General features: G+C 39.1%; 1 protein-coding gene across 7 annotated transcripts in view; it reads right to left on the bottom strand.

The window, feature by feature from the left end:
* Positions 1-13,333, bottom strand: part of LOC107083435 (gamma-adducin-like) — a 138,872-nt gene that overhangs the window by 58,735 nt on the left and 66,804 nt on the right. For 2 of the 7 annotated variants that reach the window (XM_015372653.1, XM_015372659.1), the window contains exon 1: positions 6,949-7,259. The exons of 3 other annotated variants lie outside the window; for them this stretch is intronic. The gene's annotated coding sequence lies outside the window, so the exon portion shown is untranslated. Of the gene's footprint in view, positions 1-6,948; positions 7,260-13,333 lie in introns of those variants that run through there. 2 more of the 7 variants (XM_015372658.1, XM_015372660.1) reach the window with 2 other exon arrangements.

The raw sequence follows: 13,333 nt of genomic DNA, 5'->3' as shown, positions 1-13,333 counted from the left end.
TACAAAAATGTTTCTAACCTAATAGAAAAACACATGCTGGCAATAAGCCCGTTAGACGGGGAAGGCTTTTATGAGTCACTGTAATTAATAGTGCCAAGTTTTAACATTCCTCTGGGAGCAACTAGACTCCTCGTTTGAAGAGTTGCAAACAACTGTGAAACAATTAGCTGTGAATGCCAGATTACACTGATAACAGTTAGCATCCACTTTATTAAAATGAAGTGGCAAATAGTCTGACAGTATATCAGAGTGACACACCCTGTCATTTAATGATAGTTTTACATCTCCTTACATTGGAAATCATAAGTGTTTAAAATATTTCAACGTTAAATCATTTACGTTTAATATAAGAAAACACTTTTCGGTTTAGTCAATATTTAATACCGCTAGCACTGATCATTTTAAAAATATAATGATGTACTTTTTTTAAATTCAGAATATTGGGAAAAAAAATATTCAGCCACTTTATTCTATGGAAAGATCCTCTTGAAACTCGAGAAAACTCAGGTTTGTAAGAAAATGGCTGCTTATCAATTAAACATTAGTCTATTAATAAGACCAATCGACTGCAGATTAATTGATGTCTTGCATTCCTACTTTGGACTCTACCATTTTGGCTCATGTGAAAGGTACAGGTAATAAGAAAGTCATATTTTAAAGAACCAAATAGACAGAAAAAGGGGTGAGACTTAGATATGAAGAGTGTGTGTCACTGTGTGTGACACTTGCGATTATGAAGACACATTCCCGTGAGGATACATAGCAGCGGTGGTATCATGTTGTGGGGATGGTTTTAATTAGCAGGGACAGCAAAGCTGCTTTGACTCAATAGGAAGTTAAGAGGCAAGCCTTAAATAAAACTTTTAGGGGTTGCAAAAAGGCATGAGACCAAGAGAGAAGTTCTTACTTCCAGTAGGATGACAATCCTGAACATACAGACAGAAAGGTGGAGTTAAAATCCCTGATTCCTTAATTATGGCAAAAGCCTATATTGCCCTTAAACAGTAAACAAATCTAATAAAAAGGCACTCTCCATTCAGTCTGACAAAGATAGACTATTTTTAAAGAAAACTGGCCAAATATGTTGTGCAAAACCTTCTAGTGGTCTTTAATGGCATAGCTTGACTAACATTGGTAGAGGTATCAGTTAAAAGACAAGGAGTGGGAGTTCAGCATAGTTGTGATTTAGGTTGACTAGATCCTTATATATATATATATATATATATATATATATATATATATATAGATTTTTTATTTTATTTATTTTTTTGGTGAAAATACAAAAATATTAAAACCATCCTCCTCTTCTCAGTTCACAGTCATTCAACTCAAGGTGGAGTTGATCCAAAAAGTACCAGACAGTCAGACTTATGTTTGAAATTAATAGCAGTGTATCTGCTTTGATCTAACTAATTAATGTGGCTTCTGTGCATGAGGGTGGATGGTGCCTTAAGTAGTTTGTGTATCACTCTGTGTTTTTATTTCAAAGCAAAAACTAAGAACACAGAAAACCTTATAATTTAGATCTTATTTACCTTCTAAGACACAAATGCATCTGAGCCCCCCACCAAAAAAAAGGAAAGAATCCTTCTGTAATTGAAGGCAGCTGGAGAGCGTTGAGTTATGCAACCTGATACAGAATTCATCCTCCTGCCTGCAATGCTCTGCTAACAAAGGAGACCCAAACCGCAGCGAAAAGAATAAAAACAAACTAGATGGTGACTTAAGCATTAAAACTGCAGTGGATCTAAACCTTCTTAAGATTTTCAATGGCTGGAGTTATTTTAGAATTAATCAAAGCAATAAACAAAACAAACAAAAAAAACAAAAGTGAAAGTGTTTAGGAATCTACATGGCTGAATGCAACAGCTGGAGCTTCACCAAAATCCCGACACACACTCATCTCTCAGCAGAAAAGCATGCTTAGTGTGAGGGATTGCATCCGAGTCAATGAGTCAATGCAATCAACTGGTTTTCCTTAGATATAAAACTTTGAATCAATTTGACTGTATGATCTGGTGAACTGTAAAGTGCCTTGAGATGACATGTGTGTGAATTGGCGCTATATAAATAAACTGAACTGAACTGAAAACACCCACACACTCCCCCTCCCAAAGTACGGGTCAATAGAGAACCGTGTTACCAAGAATATATGAATATGGTATGTTTCAGAGCTGAGGAGAAGGTTCTTTGCTGTATTTTAGCTTTGTTTGTGTTTCCCGCACCTCTACAGGTGTTTAGTTCCATAGACAGAGCATACAGGAGTTAAAGAACAAAGGAAGTCCTCTGTGGATCAAATAATGGTCAATAACCTACTGGAAATGACATAAACAGCTGCCCACTGACATTGTAGGTCAGAGCTGGATGTGAATTGATCTGAACTCTGCAGATATGTGGCTGATAGATGAGGCAGGCCGTGTTTACGGAAGGGCGCTGGAGAGCAATTGGAGCCCCAGGCAAGGTTACCCCCACCTCTGACCCTGTGGCCCTCAGTGATGCTTTCTGCATCGCTCTCATGCGTTTTCAGCACACATGGCCAGATCTTCATTTGTCTTTCTCAGGATATATTAAAATTTAGAGTTCAACAAGAGATTACTCTTAATTTAAAATAAATATTAAACTAAGAGCATCATGAATGCAACATGCATTATCAATCACAGTGTCAATATGTGGGGTTCTTAGTGATTTATTAGTTAAAAAAAGATGGATGTCTTTATAAAACAACATATCTGTGACTACAGTAGCTTGCTACCTCTACTTTCTGTTTATTACAGCCAAGTAAGATGGAAAGGATGGGATGGAAACAAGGCTGTTGATTAAAGAGGACTCAAAGTCATCTACAAAAAAGTTTCAGACACATGTTTTAAAGAAATTCAAAGCAAACGCTTTTCTAAAGCATGCTGGGATATATCTGACATTCATATAGGCTGCTAGACTGAGAGAGAGCAAGACTTTTAGCAGATAATAACAAGGCTTACATGGACGACACAAAAGTTGCTCTTTGTATTCTGTAATATAACATGCTAAATTGAATGTTTAGGACACCTTTACAACACCTCAGAGCTAAGGTGAGTTCCTACACTCAGCATGAATGGTAAAAAAGAAAGCTAACGTTCATACACATTCCTTAAAGAGAAATTTTAATGGGTTCAAATCAGGATGAGAGGTCTGGATTATTATCCGATGATCTGTCTGAAACTTGATACTATATTGAATTTGATGTAAGAAGCTTAACAGGTAAGAACAGAACCCCTAACATGCGGCTGTGTATTTTTACTTCATAAGGCGTTACCAACGCCAGAGACCAACTTGATCAGATCTGGTTTTAGACACAAGCCACCGCTGCTCTGGTCTATTGTGAGGAAATCAAGAGCCAATTCAAAGACCAAGCTTCTTGGTTTCCAGATCTGTCCAAGTTTCCAGCTTCTCCTACAGTCATGAGATTTAGATCCTGACCAAAACAACCTGATGCTAGATCTAAGTGACCATAATGAGTTTCATCTGTAGGATGGCTGGACTTCATCTTAGAGATAAGATGACAAACTCTGCCATCTGTGGGAAGCCCAAAGCAGAGAAAAGAAGTCAGCTAGGGTGGTCCAAGCATTTGATCAAGTTTCCGGACATTTCTCATTGGTAGGAAATACTGTGAGAAATCCAGAACTCATTAGAGGGACTATATATCCAATCTGGCATATAAACAGTTTGGGATCCCCCCAGGATGACCTAGAGTCTTGCTGGAGACAAGGGTCCCCCCTGTTACCTCATCCTCCTATTGGTACATTTTATCTGGGTTTTTTTTGGGAGGGGGGGTTTTGTGTTTTTTTTTTCATAGAGACTACATCCACTTTTAGGTGACTTTAAAGCCGTAAGAAAAAACAATCAATCTCCTCAGCTTTACAGGGAGATTACGTCATAACATCACAAAGGATAAAACTGGATGTTATTGCTGGTCGTGAGTCCTTGCGTCTTACTTCCAGACAACCTCCAGAGTTGCACATTAGACATAATAACCAGAGATAATCTCTTATGCTCACTGCATTGAAGCTGCTGTATAGAGGAGAGATTTGTTTTCTCCGTTTCCACGCAAGCGAGAAAACATGGAGTTCCCCTAAACTACAAGATTAATTAAGGTTTAGAGTTTTGCTAGTGCAGATGATGAAGAGGATTGTTTACCCAAATGTCCAGTGAATATATATCAGTTGAGAAAGGACCTTTGGTCTAGGACATTATTTTCTGCCTTTACTATTTCTGTTAAAGGAAATCAACATTTACATTGACCTGAACCAAGAATATTGCAAAAGGCAAGACCAAGATCATTTCAACCAATCAGTGAAAAATTATGGTTAAAATACTTTTTGTTTTTTTCTGGAAATGTTTGTATTGAGATGGGTGCAGAAAAGCAGATCCCAAAAGCATACTTCTTCAAGGTGAGTCAGTTAGGCATTAAACATGGGGTATTTATAGTAATGAGAAAAAAGGAACAAAATATATGCAAAGGTCAAGGTCCGTATAGGTCTAACGTAGAACATGTAGGACACATTTAAATATCTCTTTATTCTTTAAAGCACATTTTGCTTCAGTTTTATTTTTCATGACATAATCTGTGGTATGTGGTTTTGTTAATTTGAGGTTAGATTTAAAATGGGAACCCAGTAATGACCAGATTATTCAAGTCATAATCCAAGAACTGACATACAGTGAACTTTCTTTTTGCTGTGATTGTACCGATTCCATCAGGTCAGAATCTAGTCCTGTTATTCCTCCTGATGAGCGACAAATCAGCAATCACTTAAGAATTTAGCCTCAACTGGGCAATCTTAAGCACAATATGGGGTTCCAGAGATTTTGTACATCAACTAATGTACATTTGCGCATTCAACCCTCAGATAAGTACTATATATGTGGGTAATTGTTTCCTGAAACATGCCAGACTGTTCTGACGTGTATGGATAACAGAGACTGCCCCTCTCCCACTTGTTGTTGAACACAACCAATAAGTTGATAGAAAGAGGGCAGCTACACTTTACCAATGGTTACAACAAATACATATTGCTCTCTCTATTTTTGCAAAAGGAGAACCTTAACAGAGTCATTAATGTGTGTTAATGATGTCCTACCCTTAATTATAAGAATCAGGGCAGCACTTATAAAACAGATTCACAGACAAAGGTTTTTTCTATCTTAATTAATAAAAAGTATATATATTTTTGTGCAGTTTTGGATAAATTGCTGCAATTAGCTGGTTGGTCCTTCAGCAAGTGGCCTGTTTTAAAGTCTACATGCTTCAACTGGACAATTAAATTGATAATTAACATAATTGTTTATTTCCAATAAAAAATAATAAATGTTACATATTATTAAATTGGGAAAACATTTCATTAAAAAAACTGCTGTAGTATTTTACTGACTGAGTTTGTACTGTTTATTTATGTTAATAATATCTGTTTAAGCACCTTTAAATTAGTATCCTTTTGATTATTGGTTTAGGTAGTTTTATTTTTAAACTTGTTTTTGTTTTCTTTTTTCATAAATACCAGGCATTATTAATCATATTGGACAATTAGGGCATGTGGATATCAGTACTACTGTTGGTAAAACCTGCAAATAGAATACATTGACCAACTTTACAGTTTTACAGCAGCCCCCGCTTTATTAAACAATTTCATCTGCTTTTGCTCCATTTTTATCTCTATCATAGGGGTGGTACCGATGAACAAAACAAAAGCAAAGAAGTTACACCCAGTTGATGCATGGCTGCTTTTAATTTTCCGTTTCCATTTGGCTGACAGAAATAGTCCTCCCCTCGATCTCTATCTCCACTCTATCTCCCAGATAGGGTTGCTCAACCATCATGCTTTAGTTTCCCTCTGTGACAGGAACCAGAAGATATGATCCACTGATTCAGACAGCATCTAGTTATCTACATTCACCTTCAAACAGCCACTTGATCTGGAAAGTTAACCTGTAGACTCCAAAAACGGTTAAAATACAAACAGTCCTTCATCTAAAGGCTGTAAAAACTGTATGATGATGAAGATTCAAACCGCTATAATCAGTGCTGAGAGTGCAGCCAGTTGTAAAAAACAACAAGCGAAACTCCCAGAGACGGGCATCAACCTACACCTCCCGTCGCCCTCTCTCTCATGTACACACACCCCTCATATCTTCAAAGCCAGCCTGCTTGTGTTTCTGTCACCCCTATAAATAGACGAACCCCCCCATTTGGGTTGTGTTACAAAGCCGACAGCAACAATACCAGGAAAGAATCCTTACTTTGCCGATTTTATCCAGAATACAGGACCAAAGCAGTGCTAATTTAAATTCAGCAGGAGGTAGGCGTGCTCCGTGCCTAAACATGCCTACATGACAGGTCCAGCATAGAAACCGCAAAGAAAAAGAGCGCGCCACACACTCAGATCCTGCAACTCTACCCTAGCAAGTTTGCTTCCTGCAATGAAATGCTTGGTTAAAGGTGGGTTGCTCCTTTCAGAGCATCATCTAGCTCTTATTCAGCATGCAAAATTGTCCTTATTTCATCTTTTCTTTCTAAACTCCATCAGTATCTCACTGCTACAGCTCCAGTGACCCTCCAAGAGGTGCTTAAATGTCTTACTTCCAGACAACCTCCAGAGTTGATCAGTAGAGATAATAAGCAGGGCTAATCTTCTCTGGTGCTCACACTCACTGCACTGTTACTGCCAAGCGTGTTTATGGAGCAGGAGTGAGTCTCACTGGGAGCATGATACCAACAAGGAATTCTCCTGCAGCTAAGACCAGAAGTCAGCTACCACACAGCTGGTACAAAGCTGCAGACTGCATTGGTTTATAAGGGTGCTGATTGTGTAGATACAGTATATGATAAATAAGGCAAAGCAATCACACCGGTTCAATCAAGTGAACTGACACAAAAGATCAGCGTTTAAACCTTTAACCCAAAGCCCAACCAACCTGGTATTCCCTCCTGGATTAGTGAATGGGAGAAATCAGGCAGTAGTGGCAGATGGCAGAGGTAAAACTCATGTCTCTCTTTCCCACTCTGCGGTTGTTTCAGATTCTGTAAGCAGATTCCAACAGAGAACCCGGAACGGACAGGCGGGTAGGTGATCAGAAAAACGCGAGTCGCTCCAGTTGTCCCTCCAGTTATTCCGTCCAGATGCTCACATGAGGAGCTGCCAACTAACGAAAGGTTCTCCCAGACTCCTTCAGGCTCTGCTCTCCAACGCTGTTCATCGGAGAGAGGAGTACCAACAGCTGTGAGTGTGTGAGAAGAGGTCTCTGTAAGTGTGTGTGTCCTCTGAGAATGAGGGTGTGTGTTTGTGTGGAAAAGAAGCTAAACGGACCACGTGATTGGAGCTTAATCCTCCGCCCACTGGCCTAGAGGTACACACAGAGCCACACAAACACATTGAGGCAAAGGCACACACATATACAAACCATTGGACCAATCAGAGCTCAGGCTGAGAGACTAATCACCCCTCCTCCTCTCTCTCTCTCTCTCTCTTTCTCTCTGTCTACTACACTAATTTTACCGCCTTGATCTATTCCCTCTCTGGTCCGTTCCTTGCATTCCACGATCCCTGCCATCCATCTCTTTTAAATATATCTCTCACACCCACTTCTAACCCCGTTCTGGGCAACTGTACTAAAGGTCAGTGTTTATGAGTTTGGCTGCCGAGCCACGCAAACCTGCAATACTAGAGGCAACTGCATGCCTTTTACTGCTGTGCCTGTAACTACAAGGCAGGGTTATCTGACTGGATCATTAACACAAACATCTTGAGGTTTTTCTTATAGAAATGACACTCTTCTATGATTAAAGGTCAGAGTTAAGGTCAACAACCTAGCAGCTGAATGCACTTCAGTGTCTGACTTGAAGGTCAGCTGTCAGACGCATTAGTTTGTTAATATTTGTTCATGTCAGCCAAACCGCCTCCTCTTACAAGTTATAATCAAGTGCTGAAACTGAAGTTTACCTTATTCCATGAGAAGCTTGTGATCCAAAGTGCAGTGTTTCCCATTAAGTGCCAGGACTGCGGTGGCAACATATGACTCAAAGATGTAAACAAACAAAAAAATATCCATCCATCCTTTTTTCTGTTAGGCTAATCCCTGCTGGGTCGTGAGGGATGCTGGTGCCTATCTCCAGCTGTCTACAGGCAGGAGGCGGGGTACCCTGGACAGGTCGCCAGTCCATCGCAGGGCAACACAGAGACAAACAGGACAAACAACTATTCACAAACACACTCAGGGAAGCCGATTAACCTAACATGTCCTGTTTTTGGACTGTGGAAGGTAGCCGGAGTACCCAGAGAAAACCCACATGCTCAGGGAGAACATGCAAACCCCATGCAGAAAGATCCCGGGGGTGGGAATCGAACCCGGAACCTTCTTGCTTCAAGAACCCACTGCACCACTGAGCAGCCTCACAAAAAATCTGTCAGTCAGACCAAAGTCTGCACTCTTGGTGTGGAGAGCGTAAATAGCTAGTCCAAAAATGTTTCGTTAAAAATGTTTAAAAAGATTGCTTGATTGAGTGAGGGACTTCAGAGATCCTGCGACCAGTTTCCTAAAATCCTGAGAAAAACAGTTTATGTTTATGCAGTCAGTCCCACACGCAGTCATTGCACTGATGTCCTCCCTATGTTGCTGACCAGTGCATCCCAGTCTGGAAACACCCAATGTTATTTTGTTCTCCCCAAGAAGAGTCTTATACCGCCTTTGCTGTAAACATACAATATTATCAACTGATTTCAACAGAACGGTAAGAAAAAAAAAAGAAAAGAAATGCTACTCTAAAAGTGCAGTGAAAATTTCACAAAAGAAGGAATTTAAAACCAAATAAGACAAAGGTCAGCAAACAGTGTTATCTTCTGTTCCCAGTAAATGGCTGCTTCCATGGAGGTTATTTACTACAGTATCCTACTCCTAATATAAATATGTGCTAATTAATCTGAAGTCACGCTGACATCCAAATGTGATATAGTGATAACAAATTGAAAAATGACAAATCAGAAGAAAGGAATTGAAAATGTAAAGCATGTTGACCTCCAGAGCCCCGTCTGTGGGCAAGAAGCCGAGTCACAGGTAAGTGTGCCAGTGGGACACACAAGGCCCATATTTCCTTTCAGTAATAACTGACTGGGATCCAGTTCATAAGTCACGTACTACAGGAGGAAACAAACAATCCAGGCAGCTAAGAACATCTGTCAGCAACCTGTCAGCGTATTCCTGAGTTACTGTGCTGTTGTTCGCTTCAAACTGACTCACCGACTCATTCATCTCAGCAGCTCTCTGATTCCTACGTCTGTCTCTCAGACGCCATAATTTAAGCCTATATAAAAAAAAAAAAAATGCATACAGCTGAAAACCTACAATTATGACTTTATGAGTTAACGGCAGTAACATTTAGATAAATACACATTTAACTATCTTAAAGAACAATAAAAGCATATTTGCCCTTTTTCAGATTTCTTTGCATTTAAAAAGTACATTTTGGAATCGAACCAAGATATGATAAAATACTTCTTGGAAGCTACACCCCACTAACTTTTTTCCCAGTTTGGGATAATGAATTTCACTGGGATTTCCCTGCATCCCAAAACATAAAAAACTCTCTGTAAATCTTTCCAGGTTGATAGAAGTCAGTTACTTTTATTTTCCCTATAAAACATGTTTAACTACTCTTGTCTATGGATGATGCTTGACAAGCACACTTGCTTCTACACTTTAATATGCCGGTTTGACACCTTTTGGTCTATTTCATGTTGCCAGGCAAAGTTTATTTAAGTCATTTCCTGATTCTAGAGGTCTGGTACTATCAGGTGTAGATTTGGCTTGAAATCTTTTAACTCCAATAATGCTATTATTTATAGTTGCCTAACGAAAAGAGGGAAAAACTTTTTTGGTTGTTTGGATAACTTTTTCTCTTAATAAATCAAATAAACTGGAAGCAACTTTTTACTGAGGTTACATAGGGCTTGGTATAAAATTTGACCTAAAACCTTTAATGTAAAAAAATATATAAATTAAGGGAACTTTTTGATAAGAAAAATACATTTTCTCTGCTTTGTTGCATATGGGAACATCTGTTAGCTTTAATTATCTTTTACAAGGATGTGCCTGCAGTCTTTTGGCTTTGTTCTGAATTGTACTAATAGCGTGTGCAACCAGGTTGATTCATTTACAGAGAGTTGAACACCATAAGACTCAAATAATGTGGTAATAAATACAAGGTGACGTAATAAAACGGCACAAAGCTGCACTGTAAATGAAAGTAACAGCTAAATGAAACCTGCCGAAGGCGTTGGGAATGTATGACCCACATTTTCTTGGCTCATGTTCAAAAAAAGACTGTTAACTGTTTCCCTGACTTAAATGGAAACTATCTGTACCTTAATCCTGACAGAATAATGAATTGTACTGATGCAAAGATTTGCCCGGGTGTCAGGTTTCAAGCCGAATGTTGTTGGTGTGCATGTCTTCAGTAATAAATAGCTACGGGCATTCTGACCATATCACCTGATATCGTAGATGATAAGGAGTTTTTGTATCAGCTCCTGCAAGATAAACTGCTTGAACACCCCCAGCAGATGCCGGGGGAGACTATCGGGTGATTCACGAAGAGTCTGAAACCCCACCAGCACAGAAACCTGCATGGTTTAGTGACATCTTGGTCTTGACTTCTGTTATCAGCTCAGACATGCTTCTGCAGTTACCACAGTGTGCTATACCAGAATACAAAGTGACGACAATTAGTCATTACTTCACTTATGTAAGAGGTATGACAAAAACTGAAGGAGACAACAACATTTATGTAATTACTAACGGCATGTTGTTGATAATGAATAATAGATGTCAATGTCCAAGTAAGTCAGGTTATCCTCGCAGATTAAAACCAACCAAAATCTGATTAGCAGTTTTACTCAGTTTAGGGGATTAAATCCTTCAACTATAAAAGGTTTTGCCTCTGTTTATTTCTTTCTTTTTTGTTAATAATATTATACATTTTGTTTCCCTCTATTTAATGCATTTATGGAAGATGAGATCAGTCCTTTTTAAATTATGGATAAGAATGGAAGAAATCTTTCTTTCTTTCTCTTTCTATACTCTGATTAAAATTAGGGACAATAATAATTTAGTAAAAACAATAACTTTTCATTTATTAATGTAAAGATAGATATAAATATATCAAAAGTACTGCTTTGCTGTTACTCATATCTAATTTGCATAGATGTCTTTCTTTCCATTATGCTCTGGAGATTATGGGTTCATTTTTTTTCTCCCAAAAATAAAGATAAAAAATTCAACAAATAAAACATACAACAAACTTCTAGAGCTATTCATGCAAGTACACCATATATAACTTTGATACACTCCATATTTGGCAACAGATTTCTCTGAATGGCATCACATGCATGTGGAGGGAATCAGCAGGGCGACTGCTTGGGGGCTACAGATGGTTTGCACCAATAAACAAGAACTATCAACCAAGGACAACCACATGACTACTTCTCTTTTCCATCAAACTGTGACCTCGTCACAACATTTTTCCCTTAAGGATTGCTTGTGCAGCTGTTCTATGAAATCAAATTACAAGAAAAGGGAGGCAACTGTATTTGTACACAGCAGCTTAGCTCAAGCAGCTAAAGCTGTTTTTAAGAGATGTTAAAATAAAGTTTGACATAGTGCAAAGTTTAACAATCCTAAATGAAAGCAAACGTTTAGCATTGCACACAAATTGCTTTAAATATTTACTTTTCAAGAGCTGGACCACCACCTGTCCACCAACAAACACCAAGACCCCAGTAAAATGACAGTCACAGCTAGACAAATGTTTTTTTTCAACCTTGTTATTGGGTCATAATTGGGAAAATAAAATAAAAAAATGACGGAAAAAAGTGTTGAAGGGCTCTCGGCATGTGCAAGACATCGTACTGCACCGTTCTTGATGTAATTTTCTAAGTGCAATGTTGTAAAGGTGGGCGAATAGCATGAGTGTCTGAGGTAATGACGCAAAGAGGCAGTAAACATAGAACTACCTGTACCCTAGAACAGTAATTGGTTGAAGTTTAGCATGAACAAGAGGTTGGTCTAATGGTTAGGTTCATAGGGAGGGCTAAAGCGGGGCGTACACTGCGATTTTTTCAATTGTTGCACACAGCTACAGCTCACAACGCATGTTCAGCCCGACGCTCTAAAAACCACGTCGGACTCAGCTCCGCAGTGAGATGGAGCTACTCTGACTCGTCTATCTAGAAGCCAAATGAGTAGAAGGGGAATATGAAGCTCACTAGAGTGAAACACGCTGCCTTGGCAATTTGTGCAATTTTGTGCTGAAAGCCCTAAAAAGAATGATGTATTTGGACAAAGACATGGCTGAGCAAAAGTGGCTACTACGGTCTGTCAATGCTACAGACAGAACTCAATTTCACTCATTGCACCCCCACCGTGCTTTTGTGTTTTCATCTGAGAGGAAGAAGAAAAAGAAGAATCCATGTTTGCACATCCCCACTGAGCGATTTGCCCACAACCTCACTATTCCTGATCGGGAGGTGGTCGTGAGAGGCTGATCGCCCCTCGTTACCATGTACACTACACGACGCGCGATCAGCCAGAAAGTTGGCCCGATTGAAAAATTATCTCACGACTGGAAAATCGCCCCTAAAAGGGCAAAAAAATCGCACAGTGTAAGCCCGGCTTAAGGTGAGTGCCAATGAATGACTGGAGTCACAGTTTAAGTGGCTTTGAATTGTATTGAACAGTATTGGAGCTTTAAATTAAGTTCTGTAATAATGCTGAAAGAAACAATGATAAAAAATTATTAATAAATAAAATAATACCCAGTGTCCTTATTTGAGCTCAAATAAATATTCCTGCCATCTTAAGTTAAGTTTCTAGTTAAATCAGAACCAAAGATCAAAAGTGTTGCAGTTGTGTCCTACTGCACAGTCGAGATTAGTTATAGCATGAGGGCAACCAGCTTTCTGGCTTTGGTTAAATGGAATGGCTCGCCAACTTCTTTGCAAGGTAAGAATCCAAGTCCAGGATCCGCCAATTAAAAAACCTAGCGAACGCTTCCTCTAAGTTTTGGTACCCCAGAAGATCTCTGTCCGCTTCATCCATAACCATCAGATCATGAAGATTCCAAGATTGTTAATATTCACAGAGAGGTGGCAGTTCCGTGCATGCACTTCTCAGGGGAAGGCTGGCTCATAATCTTTAACCAATGAGGCAATGATTTTACTTTTTCTTAGGCTACTTACAGCTTTGGTGGGACCATCTCAACTGATTAACAGTTTATTGGCAAATCACATTTTATTCATAGCTATTCTTA

Source organism: Cyprinodon variegatus, unplaced genomic scaffold (assembly GCF_000732505.1).
Source record: "Cyprinodon variegatus isolate N-32 unplaced genomic scaffold, C_variegatus-1.0 Scaffold74, whole genome shotgun sequence".
NCBI classification, from domain to species: Eukaryota; Metazoa; Chordata; class Actinopteri; order Cyprinodontiformes; family Cyprinodontidae; genus Cyprinodon; species Cyprinodon variegatus.
This window is presented reverse-complemented; position numbering and strand designations above follow the sequence as displayed.